Source organism: Xiphophorus couchianus, chromosome 11 (genome assembly GCF_001444195.1).
Source record: "Xiphophorus couchianus chromosome 11, X_couchianus-1.0, whole genome shotgun sequence".
In the NCBI taxonomy this organism is placed as follows: Eukaryota; Metazoa; Chordata; class Actinopteri; order Cyprinodontiformes; family Poeciliidae; genus Xiphophorus; species Xiphophorus couchianus.
This window is the reverse complement of record NC_040238.1, coordinates 4995553-5012416: the sequence shown is the minus strand read 5'-3', so window position 1 is coordinate 5012416 and position 16864 is coordinate 4995553. Positions and strand designations below refer to the sequence as shown.

The window sequence follows — 16864 nt, the reverse complement described above, 5'->3', positions numbered from 1 at the left end:
ATCTGCACAAACCCACTGCAAAAACACAAGTAAAACACAAGTACATTTGCTCTAGTTTCTAGTGCAGATATCTTAGTTCAGGGTGTCCAGAGTTTGGCCCCGGGGGCCATTTTATATATATATATATATATATATATATATATATAGATTATATATAACCCATCTTTCAGAATAGTTAGAACCTCATCAGCTTCTATATGTTGCTGAGAAGTTACTTGTGAATTATTTTTGTCTTATTTTAAGTGTACTAATATATTTCCACTGGAGACTAGACCAAACATTTTGTGTTTTTGCGTCTATTTTTAGTGACACCCTCTCTGACATGTAACTAATTATTTTGCTGTCAGATGTTTGTTTGTCCCTGTCAGACGTGGAAAACGATGTTTCTGAGTTTTTTTCCTGGCATTCAGCTTTAGTGATTTGTGCCTGTCATGATCTCAGTCGTTACGCTGAGTAGCCAGTTAGCTCTACGTCGGCGTCAGCCACATTTATTGGTGCTCATGGTTTAAAAAGTGACAAAAAAGCCTAAAATTCAGTCCAGTTTCCATCAGACTTTTAATCTTATTCTCAGAAATGACCAGAAAATTTAAGCTTTCATTTCTATAATGTTGATGAAGCGGGAAAAATCCCAACACTGAAACGTTTTTAACAGAATCGCTGCTTGCACAGTGACTGGTATTGAACGACCTCCATTTGCCAAGAGGACGGCACTTAATCTTAGAGCCTTTTACAAGGTTGGATCGTTCAGAACAGACAGAGAGGTCTATGCACTGCAAGTCAACACAACAGTTATCTTCAGGATTTTGGTCTTCCTGTAGGGAGCAACTTTATTTATTTATTTTTTATATTTTGATCATTTCTGTGCTGTTTTTTTATCACATAATTTGGTTCGTCGTCCTACTGAATGTTGACCAATCTCCAGTTTTAAGTTCCCTTTGATATAAAAATGGTTTTTATGACATTAATGAAATTAAAATTTGATCTATATGATTGCATTATTTTGAATATATTTATGTATGGAAACCTTGTAAAGTGACTGCAGAGGAAGTTACTCATATAAATCACTTAAAATGAATCCCGTTGAAAACCTCCTGGTTATTCCAGCAAATATTGGTTTCTGAACTCTTCCTGAGTTAAAACATTAGTATTGTTGCTTCTCAGTGAATATGAAATTGTTTTCTTTGCATTATTTGAGATCTGAAAGCACTGCATCTTTTTTCCTCCTTTTCTGTAAATACTAAATTTTGTTTGGAATTTCGGAGACATGTCGTCAGTCGATCATGGAATAAAAGAACAATGTTCATTTTACTTAAACATACCTATAATAAGTAAAATCAGAGACACTGATCATTTTAAGTGGTCTCTTATTTTTGTTTCCAGAGCTGCATATATATTTTTCCATATTTGTTAAAACTGTCAGTTTAATATGAGTCAGAAACAAGTTGCACTCTTCCTCTTCCTCCCAGTTCTGTTGCAAAAATGAACCACTTGCTCTGATTGCCCAGAAACAACCAATCAGAGCCAGGAGACGGGGATTAGTGCTGTCAATCATCCTAGTGTACGCTATTCAATCTGGGTAAGGGTTAGGAACTGGAACTCTTCAGTTACATTCAGTGTGCACAAGAAAACAACTCTTTCATACAATATTCAAAAGCTTATTTCATAAGATAAAACTAAAGGTTTGCAGTTCCTCTGGACAATCAACGCCGGAATGTTTCGTTCCTCCTTTTCACTCCTCAGCAGGCTGCTTCCCACAGTTTCCTGCAGACATCTCTCACAAAACAGTCCTCAAATATAATGATTAGTATTTATATAGGTTATTATTTTAAAGATCTCTAGATTTTCGTTAAAAAAATAACTAAATGAAGGAAAACAAAAAATAAGAATGAGTCCCTTTCCCACCAGTTTTATTTATCTGAAGAGAAATACTCATAACATTCTCAACTCTTATTTTTATTTTTTATTTTTTAAATACGACCCATAATTAGCACTTATCAACCAAAGTAGTTAAAAATAAAACCACATTTCTTTACAATTGAAGGTACAAATTGATGCAGAAACTGAACAGACAACATGATCACAGAAATAGGAACATTTCAGTTATCATATTGTAAAAATGACTTTCTGTGTTTTTAAATTTTCTGTCCATCCTTTGTGTTTTTAGCTCCCACTCAGACGGTGACATTAATCAACTCGACTCATTTCTAATCGAAACTTTCTTTGTTACAGAGATTGTGCATGAAGGTTAGCTCGTGGTTTAAAGGTCACTTCTTGTCATTTTTACATTATTTACTCCTCATTCTTGTCAGTGGGATCCATGTGGAAAAATTGAATATTCCTCATTTATCTTTCCAGGGAATGGAGATTAATTTGGTCTTGAGTCCTTAATTTATGAACCTTTGCAGAGGCCTAATCGGAGTTTGTTACCGTCACAAATTAAACAATGGCAAGAGGCAAAGCAAGTTAAGCAGGCCTGTGGTTCATTTAGATTGTAATTGGGTGAGAATTAGATGGGACAAGGTTGACAGAGAGACTCTGTAATAAGCAGCAAACGACTGGGCAGGAAGCTGAGAGGAGACGGAGGCAGCATGGAGAGGAGTGGAGGGGATGAGACGGATCTGAAGTCGACTCCTTAATTATTCAGCCATTGTCAGCGTCTCTGTGGGGATGGAGAATCTAAGAGCAAAGAAGAAATAAAAATCGGACCAGATTGTGACAAAGAAACGAGGAAAGTGAGCTGGATTTGGTCCAATTAGTGAAGATTAATAATCAATGTTTTGATGTATAAATCATGATTTCATTCATGACATGCTGTTGACATTTTCCCACCTCTGTAGTAAAACTGCTTCTAAAACATGAAGAGAGTAGTGACAGGAAAATTCAAATTATTAAACTCTTATAGAAAATATTTCATTGCACGTTTTTTATTAGGTGTCAGGAGATCTTGACATTGTTTTTCTTTTTTAGTCCCCTGCTGAGCCGCAGCAAACACTTACACAAATGTTTGAGTAAATCTAGGGCATGTAGAACAAAAGACGTTAATATTTAGTGTGAGCTATTATTAATGGCCTGTCACAAAGTGGGGGAAGTTTTTAGTGATACAATGAATTCAGCTGCTGGTGTTGATGGATGAGTGGTGGCCAGATGCTAACAGCTGTTCTTATGGTTCAGATTTCTTCACTCGTCTTCGGTTTATATATAATTTATGTTCATGTAGAAAGGAGTCAATGAATGAAGCAACGTCAATTCAGGCAAAAATACTTTCAATTTCCCTTTGGGATAAATAATATTTCAACTCAAAGTATCTTCAAAGAGTCATTGCAGATGGTGATAAGATCTTGTGTAGCAGTCAGTGTTGCAACAAAACAGAAGAGGCCTCTGACTGAAGCATGTTGCTGAATGTTAATAAGTTTGTTGCCTCTTCCATAAACTGTCCTTCACTACCTCGACTGAAACATGATTTAACTGTGAAGCAGTAAAGATGTCTGAAATAATAAAAAAATCACTGCAGTTGTTAAACTTTTTAAAAAATAGAAAAGTTTCAACAAACAACCAAAATGAAAAACATGGACAGAAGTCTTCAAACAAACCATCAGCGGCAAATTTTAGAAAAATATTGTTTTAGTTTTATTTTACTATTAGGAACAAAAGTAAACAAGTAACAGAAATAAAGTTATTATTCATTGAGTAAATGACTGTTATGCCTTTTTATTGTTTAAAAAAAGTCTAACTTGTTCATGGTTCTCAGTAATTTTAATTTTCAACGCCTCGAATAAAGAATCAAAATGGCGCCCTCTGCAGGTGGAGGCTATTGTGATTTGAATGTTTGTAGTATAAAATATGTTTACATAGTTTTAAAAGGTTATCAGCTGTGTGTAGGTTTTAATTTACTGTAAGGAATCAAATGATTTAAGCTTTTCTTTGGAAGAATCTATATTTGATTCAGAAAATGTAAAAATTATGACAGTTTGTGTGAGCACTAGATGATTAGTTTGCACAAGCAGAACTTTTCACTCCCATAAGTCGTACGCCACTACCTCGCTCATGTCAGGAATGTTTGAAAAATGATTTAACTGTGAAGCAATAAAAATGATCAGGCAAAAGGTTCACTGAGTCATGGAGGACATTATCAAATTACTGAAATAAAATCCATTTCGATAAAACAAAACTACCTGCAGGTGAAGCTGTGAGCATAAATACTCATGAACATAAATCTGGTCAGGCTTGAGATTTGATTCAGTTCACAGGCTGAACATGTTTTATGTTATCATAATTATTAGCAAAAGTGTGAAAGTCAAAGACAAAAAGGTGATTTCTCTGTAGTGACAGTTGTGGCTCCATTTTGAGTTTGCCTGCCGACCCTGATGACGGGCTGAAGGAGGACGTTGAGCTGCTCCAGGGGGTCGGAGGGACGGACAGCGGCTCGCTCCATAACACTTAATCTGACGCTGCAAGCAGCAGCAGCAGCAGCCAAACCTGGACGCTCACAAAGATTCAGCGCAACTGGAAAGATGGACACATTCATATAACGACCAGGAAATGATTCATAGAAAAACGCACCAACATGAGAACAAGGTTCAGTTTATTCACAAATAGTTCAATTTTTAACTCATTTTCTTGTGGAGGAAGCATTTCATATCAGTCAGTTTTGTGTTTTAAATATTTTAAAATTTCTGAAGAATTTTAAACGGGTCCTGTCTGTTTGAACAGAGCATCCTGGTGCTGAAAATTAGCACCTATGCTAAGCTTAGCTAACATGTACTCAGAGAATCATACTTACTACATTCAGTATGTTGACTTAGTTCATTCAGTATGATAAATATTGCTAATAAATCAAAAATTAGCTAAAATTCTTGTTTTAGCTGTAAGGCTAATGTTAGCATGAGAGCTTATAGAGCGATTAGCATGCTGACGACAGCAGTGGGACGTGGGTTATCACCAGCCTGTTGACTAACACTTCATTTAGCATGTCTAAAATGTCTAAAATGTCTGAAATTTGAATTGAACGTAATGCTGCCAAACTTGCCTTTCCTGTTTTTAATTCAGAAATACTTTATGGATCCCAAAGGGAAATGAAATGTTGTTTGAACGCATTAATTCAAATTCTTCAAAGTTTTCACTCCGTTTCTTATTTTTAAATCAGTTAAAAATAAACTGATAAACTGATTGCCATTGTGAGTTTGATTCCACCAACCTGGCTTAGCTAAAGCCCATCATGGAAAATATTGATTTATTGTCCAGTTGACTTTTTCTTTCAATGAATGCGGTGATGAGATTTTTTTGTTATCTTTTGAGTTTCAGCATGTCTTACAAATGATGAAAATTCCCAACTCTCTTTCTCATAAAGTAATAATATTATCTAAGACCAATAAAAAAGGATGATTTACACACAAATGTTCTATTATTTCCCACATATTGACAGTTTTCTGCAATTAGGGAATAGTTATCCTTCAGTTGAGTTATATGTTTTTATGTGAAGCACAAAGGAACTTTTTAATTTGTGATTTTCTATTTTCTGTTAGAAAATCTGTTCTTAAGCAGATATGCTGCTTAGAATTGTTTTAAATTATTCTAATCTCCTCTAATTATTCCAATTATCTTCCACTCTCCTTTACTTGTCACCTTTTCATCCAGAGGTCAAATCCTCAGTGACGCAGCAGCTGCTGTGTGATCTTTGGCGTCACTGCAAAGCTTTTCTTCTTACCTTCAATTTTTCCTGCTTTACACATCAACCACAGACGGCTTTATGACCTGAGAACAAAAATGATTGCTTTTCACTTCAGATTATATGGCTGTGCGCTCGGCTCCCTCTGTCTGTCTGCAGGTCCAAACATCTGCATCTATAGTCTGAATTTATATCTGCATACAGAAAGACGACGCGCTGAATGAAAACCTTTTATATTGAATGGCTTTTCAATCGATTCTTCCACTTTCTGGAGCTCTGATGGAGGATTTAATGCTGCTCTTCAAGAAATATTGACTTGTTTGGTGTCTTGTAGAAAATACTAACACGTCCAATCGGTGTGCAACTAGGCTGAAATCCTGAGTCTATGCAGGCTGGGATTTAAAATCGACTTTATTTTTCACATTAGTGAAACAATTCAGCCATTTTCAGTTTGAAGATACTAAAAAAACACAGTGCAAAGGTGAACATGTTTTCTATTAAATAGGTTTGGTTGTTTATTGTAAAGAGAAAAAATAAATGCATGTTTTTGCAAGTGCAAATCTGAAAAATATGGCATTCAGCTGTATTAACTTTGCTCTAATGTGTCTCCTTCACAGGATTTATGGCAAATGTTTGTGTTTATTTATTATCTCAAAAGAGACAATTCACATCACGATATCCAAAAGTTAGCGATAAAGGTAAAAGCATATCTAGTTACAAATTTAAAAAGAATAAAAAGCTGTATAGCACAAAAGTTCACCTTTGTAACCTTTGTAGTTATTTTGTAGTTATTCAGTATTTTGTATTCATTCTCTCAAACAGTTCTTGACGTCCTATTGGTAACAAATTGATTATTTTTTGTATTTAAATGAAGACGTTCATCCAGACGTAGCGCCCTGAAGTGACTGTAGGATCCTGGGTGAAATAAATGATGCAACAATAAAGTGGTGAGTGTGAGAAATCAACCTGGTGATCGCAGCGGCAGAGCCTGTCAGGACAGAGCGACACCAACATGAATCAAACCGACTGGTATGGAATCTAAAGAGCGTTTTAATGAGGCGCTCGTGTTTCCCACGTAATTTCCCTAAATATGACAAGCAATTACCTTTGTCCAGGTTTGGCAGCAGACGTGTGTGTGCTTGCCAGGATTCTGCCTTTCAGGGTGTGTTGGGAATTAAATATGCAGTTTGGAGAATCTAACGTTTGCAGATTGTCCAAACGTTACCATCTATGAGGAACGTCAAAGTAATTTAGCTGCAGTCGCACATATTTATTGGCATAAATGTAGAAGATGTCACATATTTGTCATATTGCATCACCAAGGTTTGGTGGTTTTAAACCTTGGGCTGTTTGTTGTGGCCCACAGCTGCAGTTCAAGAATGATACCAGTTTGTTTTAATGGAAAATGTTAAGTAAATAATAATTAGAATCTCGTCTATCCACGTATTTTTACTGAAGGCCGACTCTGCTGTACACAAACCAACTTTTATTTAATTTATTAAACTTGGCTAAATTTAGCAAATATTTTGGAAGAAAGTGACCCAAATTCTGCTCTTATAACTGGAAATAAATTCAATCGAGTCCAAAATAATGTGAAAACTTTGATGAAAGCTCTTTTAAAACTGCGAAATCCATTTTCTGTTTTGCATCTACGGTTAAAATAACTTAAAACAAAATGGAATTGGAGGATTATTTACTTGATTTTGATTTATTTATTTTCTTGGTTCTCTATTAATTTTCCAACAAAATGTTTGGGCTCTCCTGGTTTAAATGTTTGAGCATCAGGGAGCGACTGAGCAGGGCAGTTTTAAAGTTAACAACAAATCAATTAATCTCATAAATAAAAAACCTAAATTTCTATTTGCATGATTTATTATTTTCTCTTTTGATTTATTTCACAAAACTGCTACTGAAGCACTTTTTTTACATCACGTGAGTCACATGATTAGCAGCCGGATGTTACTACTGGCGGAAACTCCGAAGAAGACGACAGGAAGTAGCTGGATGATGATGATTTTAAGAGTTTAGGAAACTATAGAGCTACTGTACTTCTCATCTGATTTAATCTTTTCAGTAACTTTCTACAGTTTATTTGTAATCTAAGTATTTATTGCTAATGAAAGTGGTTTGAAGTTGTAAGTATTTCTGCAATGATTTGTCTAATCATTTGGGAGAAAAACTTGATTATTTAGCAAAAATGTTATCCATTTCTACAGAGTTGTTTTTTCCAAACCACTTTATTCTGCCGCATGAGCCTCGTTGTAACACATTCTAATTTATTGAATATGACTATATTTCCGTCATTGCTTTTTGGCTTCCTGACAATGAAAATTTAGACACATTTGAGTGAGAACTGTCTACTTCATGTCATAAAACGGATACATTTGAATGCATAAATAAAACTGATCAGATCGGTTTACTGGTCCTCTGTTTTTGATTGCATGATGTGCTGAAACGTTATTCTGTTCATGCTCCCACTGTGCAGCGTTTAGTGAACTCCAGTCTTTCTGCAGTGTCCAGTTGTTCACATTGTTGACCTTTGGCCTCAGACTCGGTTTGTGAGATGAGACGGTTTTACTCTCTTGCTGCTGTTTATTATATTTCCTGTCGTGACTGCAGGTTGTTTCAACACATCACCACCTCAAGCGGTTGATCATCTTGAATCATGTTTTCTGTTGTTTTCTTCCCTTTCATTTTAAAAGTTTAAGCGCTCTCCTGAAAAGTAAATTTACCTTTTAAACGTCTTGTTTGGGTGGTGAAATTCCAGTTTTGATTGAATCCACCCCTCACGCCTAAACAGGCTGTGTGCTAACAGGAGCATGTAGGCTGGATTTAAACACCACAAGCTGCTATCTTCTTGTTCATGTTCTGTTGCAAATTTAATCACAGCTGCCTCATGCGCTCCTGTAACTCTCTCCTCTGTCGGACCTGAATTGCTTTGTGAAACGTATCAAACGTCTCTGAAGCGATTCCTTCATCCGATTCTCACCTGTTTTTCTTCTACTCACAATTGAACAATGTAATCTTCCAGTTTAGTTTTGCTGCTCAGTCACAAAACATTATGCCCACAAGTTGCTTCATTATTGTTCCTCTTTTTAACTCTGTTGGTACCAGATATATGGAGTAGATTCTCTGCTTAATGCACTGCAAAAACACATAAGCTTGCAAAGCCTTTTTTGTCTAGTTTAACTTGAAACAAGAAAAACAAATTTACAAGTGACTTTTCAGCAACATCTAAAAGCTTTTTTTAAAGTAAATAACTCCTTAATATTGATGAAAAACTTCTTGTTGCACTGGCGGATTGTTTCAGAGCCAAAGAATTGCGTCGTTACCTAGCAACCTCAGCCGAGCCCAGCCCGTTGCCTAGCAACCTCAGCCGAGCCCAGCCATTAGCAACCCAGTCCTCGTTCCATTGGCAGATAAATTCACTTATAACCAGTGTTGTATAGTAACGAAGTAAAAACACTTCACTACTTTACTTAAGTATATTTTGGAGTACTTCATACTTTCCTCGAGTATGAAAATTTTTAATAACTTTCACTTTTACTTCACTATATTTCCGAACTTAATTGCGTACTTTTACTCCGATACATTTTCAATGTGTGGTTTAGTTACTCGTTACAAAAAAGCGAGAGAGAGAAACAAAGTGTTTTGACCCCACCTACTGATTGACCGCAACAAAGTCCGTAGCCTACTTGCCTGGGCTTGTTCATCACCACCAATAGGATACACCTGTTTCGCTTCTCCCATTAAACACAAAGCAAGTCTCGCAATCAGCAGCAGCCACATGGAGGATGAGACGGAGACCACAACGACTGCAACTACGTCGGACACGGCTCCAGCAGAACCACCAGCTGGTGATGAGAGCCCATGGTCTTATTTAAACACAATACACTCTTTCGTGGGTGTTAAAGATTCGTTGTACCGCATGCAGTTTATGTTATTCCTGCCCGAAGATGTGGAAATTCTATCTTACAAAAACTCCCCGTCCAACTTGAAGAAACACGTCGAGGTAACTTCTTATGAAATGGTTATAATCCTCCTGTTTCAGTAACTATAGCTTGGTCACTAGGCACTATTGAGAAATCTTGACCATAACGTTACCTGTATAAATTAACTTTGTTTGGCATTGTTTCAGTTCCATACGTGGTGTATTTAGCTGAGGCTTAATGTTGACTGTAGCAGGCTACCTAGACTCCTCTGTTCAAGGGGGGACAGAAACCATAGCGATAGCAATTTAGACTAAATTTAACGAATATAGGAAAGGCATGCAAGTTCAAAACCAGGTTTACAGATGCCAATAAGCTGCATTTCCCTCCCAATTCTTTTTTCTTTTGCATAATGACCAGTTGTGTGCACCACCTACTGACTGTAGCATTGACTGATTCACTGATTTGTGAAGTAGAGTAATCGTAACAGATCTTTTTCTTCATGTTGGCCGCATTTTCTGTACTATTTATTTTTCTCATTTTCAGCACTGACCTTACTTGAAGGGAAAACTTAAGGCTTACAAAAACTTTGTATTTTCTGTCCTGGAGGGTTTACTAAGAAGCTGGTTCAGTTGTAAAGCAGGTTAAGTTAACCTTGTGCTATAGGTAAAGCACCTAATTTTCTTAACTAAATGATGCCTGCAGGTATATCTATTAGCAGGTTTAATTTTGCCTGCACTTGGTTGGGTACATTATTTTAAGTGTATTTGACAAGTTTACCAGAATATAAAAAAAGTCATTCAAACTGCATTTGCTTTGTTTTACTTTTCATTACATTACTTGAGTACATCCATTTTTACAGTAATTTCCATACTTAAGTACAAGAAGTTTCAGATACTTTAAGACTTTAACTCAAGTAACATTTCAGTCAGTGACTTCGACTTTTACCAAAGTCATATTTTGGAGAGGTACTTGTACTTTTACTTGACTCTGAGATTTCAGTACTTTATACAACACTGCTTATAACATGACATTGTTTCCATTCTATAAATAATCTGCCAATTGAACAAGTACGTTTTCCTCAACTTTAAACAGTTATTGATTTAAATCAAGCTCATCTAGCCGGAGGAGGGCAGAGTACTCAGATTGTGCTCAAGTAAGAGTAGCACTACTTTAACGTATTTTTATTCAAGTAAAAGAAAAAAGTTACTTGAGTAAAAAGTATTTGGTAAAAAGTCTACTCAAGTAAATGTAATTTACTCTGACTGTAGTCCAGCACTTGCTGTTAATGAAACTGTGCTCATAATTTGATGCTCCCAGTTGAAAAACATTTAAACTGAAGCAGTGGTTTCAGATTTTTTTCATGCAGTTTTTAGAGCATAAAATAAAAATTTCTCTTAACGACAAAGCAATGAAGAGACTATCTCATTTATCCCTCACGTCTCTGTTTCCCTGGAGACGAGACACGGCGTCCAGTCGTTTTTGGGAATTGGCTGTCATGTTTAAACACAAATGGAGCAATTTGTGCAAATAGAAAGTGTTATAGCGGAGCAGACTTCCAGGTGTGTTGACGACAGCTGGGCCCGGTGGAGAGGCTCTTCACCCTGAGTGCATCAGCGCCGACGCTCCGGGTCCCTGCAACCAGGGCAGCCAATGAATTAGGGTGTCATTGGTTAAAGAAACAACAGAAAGGAGAGCTTTTTGGTGAAATTGCTACTCAGCAGCAGGAAAGGTGTGAAATCAGATAGCGTGGTTATTTTGAAGTGTTGGAAGGAGCCGTGTCTCTGAGAGCAAAGTGATAACTCAGCTGTCATCCTGCGTGGGACCCATCATAACAAACTTCTCTGTTCGGTGAAACAAGACGCCTCAGATTATTCAGCACAACTCTGATTTTTCCTTAAACTAATTTGATTTTTATGATTTTTCACTGTAAAATGAAATCCCTAGTTTCACTGGATGTTGCTTACACTGCAAAAGCACAAAATCTTACCAAGTAATTTTGGTCTAGTTCCTTGGTTAGACTTCATGTTTTTGCAGTGTAATATTCACCAACCTGACAAATTGATGTGATTATTGGTTTGAGGAAACGACTAAGCAGTTTGTCCCTAAGGCCTGGAGGTAAAGGTCGCCCCCCTAACCAGTATAACTCTGTACCAGCTGTTAATGGTGAGAGGTCAGAGCGCCAGGCAACATCTGTTTCTCTGTCGGAGTCGCAGTTCGATTTAACAAAGTCAACTGAATAATGCAACGATTCCTTTCCTGGAGGTCGGCAGAGGCCACAGGGATTGTTACATTTGATTTTTGCACTTGCACAGAGCAGCACACATGAAATTTAAACAGTAATGCTAGAAAAAGCAGGCACCATTAAATTTCCTTGCAAGGCAGCGTAGTAATACTACAACTCAATGAGTGAGTATCGTCTTTCCAGAGGTGGGTAGTGTTGTGAGCCGTCTAGGGGTGGCCAGATCATGACATGAAGGATCCATCCTCCTCAGATCTCAAGCAGCCGACACACAAAGATAAACATTTTATTTATTACAATATTATTATTTGTTATAACCAGTGGAATATACAGCTTCAGAGTGAGCTATAGTGCTGAAAACAATAAACAAAAAGGAAACTATCCGAATATTAACCAGAACTTATCTATTTGAAAGTAAATAAACCAAATGACAAAAAGTTACCTCAATAATTAAGAAAAACATGAGAAAACTAAGGTAACATTAACGGCAGCTCACGCCTACAAACTCCAAGAATTTTTACAAGCTGTTTTTAACAAGCAGCGTTTTTAACGAACGGTGTTTTTAACGAACGGTGTGGCCGGTTGAGATCAGCTGAGGATGGATTTTTCCAGGAAGTCGGCAGCTTTTATATCTGTCACCTCCAGCAGGCCACCAATTGGACGTCTCCGTCGTTTTCTGGGAGCCAATCACGGACCGGCTCCTGCACAGTCACGTTTGCATGATTAAATTTATGATGCCAGTTGTAACTGTAGTAACTGATTACATTTACTTGAGTAACTTTTTGTGAAAAAAAAATACTTTTAGAAGTATTTTCACTGCTCTATTCTTTTCACTTGAGTAATTTTATTATGAAGTATTTGTACTCTTGAGTAAAATTTCTGGATTCTGAATGAAAAACAAACATGTTGTAATAAGTAAAAAGTCACCAGACAGACACACACATGCAGTTTCTGTTAAAGTTTCTCGTCCGCGTCGAGGACTAAGGCCTCCAAACGGGGGGCGTGCTAACCCGCTGCGCCACCACAGCACGCCCCCCAAACACATTTTTACTCCCGAGTCATTTCTTGGACACTTTTTACTTTTACTTCAGTAAAAATATGTTGAAGTGGTGCTATAGTTTTTAAGTACTCGACCTCTGGTACTTTATTTATTTTCTTATTGTTGTAACCTTTTGTTTGTTGTAAGTAATTAATTGTCTTCCTTCAGAAGTGATTGATCTAAAGAAATAACAGACTGTCTTTACAAAATGTTAATTTGGATTAACAATATAACAATATTACCCTTTAATAACAAATGCAATTAGATTATTGATCAAGTTGTATCACACCTGAATCTTACACATTGTTGCTTTATTTCTGTACATTTGAAATGTTTTCTATAGGAAATCTTCAGTGGAGTTCAGCTGTCCCACATAATGGAGTGTTTTCCATTATTTGCATTTAAGAGACGGATGCTTCGTTCTGGAAAATAAAAAAACAAGAAGCCATTCTTATCAAGGATTAGAGGCTGTGCCTTTGTTCAGATCTATGCTTCTTCTTCGTTGGTATTCATGCAAGCAGAAACCTGTGAGCATTAGTATGGAATGGAGCTGCTATAAAACATTATGCTTCCTCTGTTGTGGCTTCTCATTATTTTCCCCAGGAATAATAACGTAGAACCTTATGAATTATATCCATTCCTCTATGGACTGTCACACATTCTTCAAATGGATTTTAGTACAATCTTGAGAGTAAATAACATTGAATGCCACAAATTTAAATGGTTTCAGACTGAAAAGCATATCAAATACTGAGCAATAATTGGAAAACAATGCTGCAAAGTCCAGCACCTTTTTCTGGGGGAAACTAGTTTGTTTTATTTTGTAAATAATAACAAAAAAGGTTATGAAAAGGGCTTCTATTGAGGTTCAAGATAAAATAACAAATGAGCTATCATTGAAACTTATTGCTTGAAGGAATGCTGGCTGGTAATCAGTTCCTGAATGCTAAAGAGTGGAGAGCTGATTGTTGTGCCAGGAGACCGATGCTGTTATGAATTCACCTGAGTTTGGACAATGAATGCAGATGAGTTGACACACTGCAAAAACACAAAATCTATTCTTAGCAGGTATTTAGTGTCTAGTTTCTACGTCAGATTTCTTAGTACACTTAAGGAATGAACTAAAATGGTGGGCTACACTGTAAAACATAATTTAACAAAGCTTAGATGAATTTTAATTATCGAGGAACTCGAATCATTACAGCTCTAGATTCCTGTTGGTTGAAACTGTGTTGCCATGAGACATCAATATTTATTATCAAACCAACAATATTAAAAATCTTTACACTTAAACAGAAGTGCAGATGTGAGTGCAGTTCAGTTTGAATTAATTTTCTTTATAAAGCAGCAAATCTCTACAGATGTCATCTCAACATGATTTGATGCAGAACAATTCAATCATAAATTCATATTCAGATGCAACATAAAACTTTTTCTACCTCATGAGAGTAAACACACTCTTCCTACAATCAAAAGATTCAAGGAAAAAATGTTTCCTTGCAAGACATGGATCACAAACGGCTGCAGAGAAGAAAACTAAAACCATTAAACTTTAATCGTAGTTATTCAGTGGAAGACTGTTGATTCAGTATCTGCAGCCCTGGACTCCTGCTTTCAGCTGTGGGTTTTTAAATGCTTCTGTAGCATCCGTTACTCTTCTATTTGGCATGTATACAATCATGTTGGACTGAAATCTTAAATATTTGATGGCAGATTGAATATCATCACTCAGGCCGGAGCTCTGGATGTTCTTAAAGGAAACTGAAGCCAATTCGTTTTGTTTGTTCTGTAAATCAATTCAACAAATAAATCTCTGCTATGGATCCCCTGCAGTGACACGTCACACGCCCAAGTTCCCACAGCCAGCATCCTTCTGGAGGGCAAAAAGCTGCGGTTAACGAAGACTAGCATCGGTTTTAGCTGTTGTTAACATAACGTGCTAAATCTTAAATGTACACCTGATATATAAAAGAAAAAGGGACGCAGAGCTTTGACTAATTGTCAACACTAAACTAAACTAGATAACAAGGTCGGGAAAAGTTTTAATTAAGAAAAAAATAGCGAGGGAAGTAGCTCAGTTATGCTAGCTTGACTTTGACAATCTTAACATGTAGATGTGCTGCAGAATTTGTTGTTTCTGTTCAGTTAAATATAAAAACTACAACCTAAATACTATCTCTGACAGATCATCAATAGAGCAGGTGTTTAAATTAGCTAATCTGCCACTGCTGTGCTAGCATAGCTAACAGCAGCAACATCTGCCACAGCGATCGCTTATTAATAATCGCAAAAGAAACTTTGAGCCTGAAAAGATACAACTGTAACAGACTGAATGTTCTGCTCTTTGTGGGAAATGTTTGAGTGATTTTTGGTGCAGCGGCGCTTTGGACGGAAAAGAATCGTCTTTTTTCCTCCAGCAGACGTAAAAACATTGATATGTAGTTTCCCATATCAGAAGTTTCATATTGGCTGGACCTTCAACTTAGCATAAAATGACAGCAGTATGTCTTCTGACAGTTTATGCTATAAAATTTACTTTTGCTCCAGTTTGTTCCCATTTATGAAGAATTTTCTCAAAAGCAATCATGATGCCTAGACTAGATGCTGAGTGAACTCCATCCTTCAAATGTACAAAAAGCTACAGAAATCGCACTGCTTTGCTTGTTTCATTAAAATATTCTGTTTATTTACAAAGTAAAAAAAAAAAAAAAATGTAATGGTTTTTGTAGTTAAAATTTAAAATACTAAAAATGTTGAGGCAACTTTAAAAGTTTGGCCCTCTGCTCTACGACGGTGGTGAATCAAATCAAGAAATTCAACCCATAAAATTTGACCTGTGCTTTATGAGAAAACACTTCTTTGTTTTCTTTCTGTAATTGTTGAGGTAGAGATAAAAATAGAGTTGGTGCCTCCTTGCTGCAGCTTTATCACTACGCAGTATTGATCCCAGTCCACCTGACTCTGAAGTGAACCCAGCGGTGTCTGAAAGACTCTCAGCGTTAATGTGAGTCTATGAGGCGAGGAGAATGAGTGAGCTTCGGTTCGCTCGGTGCCCACAGCCAACGCTAGCCCAGCTAAATAACACAGTTCTCCTTCCAAGAGACTTGAAACTGTGAAAACACAGCAGCACTAAAGTTGCTTTGTCCTTGATGTAATATTGATAACATTAAACAAAGATTATTCACATGTACCATGTTCCACAGTTGCTGTTTTTCTTCCTCTTTCCTGCAGAAATCGATGTTTTAGCAGTTTGTTTTCACATAAAACACAACGCTTCAGCCTTCTGCTGCCACCCACTGCAGCACATGCTTCATCAATCCTATGTGTATCATAAGCATCATTTGTAATTAGCTTACCTCATATCAGTGTTTAACTATACAGGAGCAGCAAACTACTAAAAGTATTTTGATTTTGAAATGCAGAATCTTAGTAAGTATTTTTGATCTAGTTTCAAATATCTTAGCACACTTAAAATAAGAAAAACTAAAATACAAGTAACTTTTCAGGAAGATATAGGATCTTGTTTTAAGTAAGCAATTCCTTAATATTGATAAAGGTTCTTGTTCCACTAAGACATTGTTCCCATTTAGAAATGAAATAATCAGGCAAGTAATTTTTCATCATTAAAGAATTATTGAATTATTGTAATAAGCAGAGGTCAGTAGATCACCCAAAAACTGAAGAGCAGCAGTTACATATATGTAGTGACATTTAAAAATATGCATATACTTTTAACAGTATTTTACTACTACTTTACTTTACTAATACTTTACTTTTACTTGAGTAATTTTATTATGAAGTATTTCCACTGTTGAGTAAAATCTCTGGATTTTCTTCCCACTGAATGAAATCAAACCTGTTTTAACCAGAAACCCTCCAGACTCAGACACAAAGCTGCAGTTTCTGTTAAAGTTTCTGAAGTTTTTTATTGAAAGAAACTGATTTATTTGGAAACATTTATTTTGGTAGATTTTTGTTACTTGTGTGAA

The 16864-nt window shown here is 36.4% G+C and overlaps 1 protein-coding gene across 2 annotated transcripts in view; it reads left to right on the top strand.

The window, feature by feature from the left end:
- Nucleotides 1-16864, top strand: part of fstl4 (follistatin-like 4) — a 210251-nt gene that overhangs the window by 28184 nt on the left and 165203 nt on the right. The window lies entirely within an intron of this gene.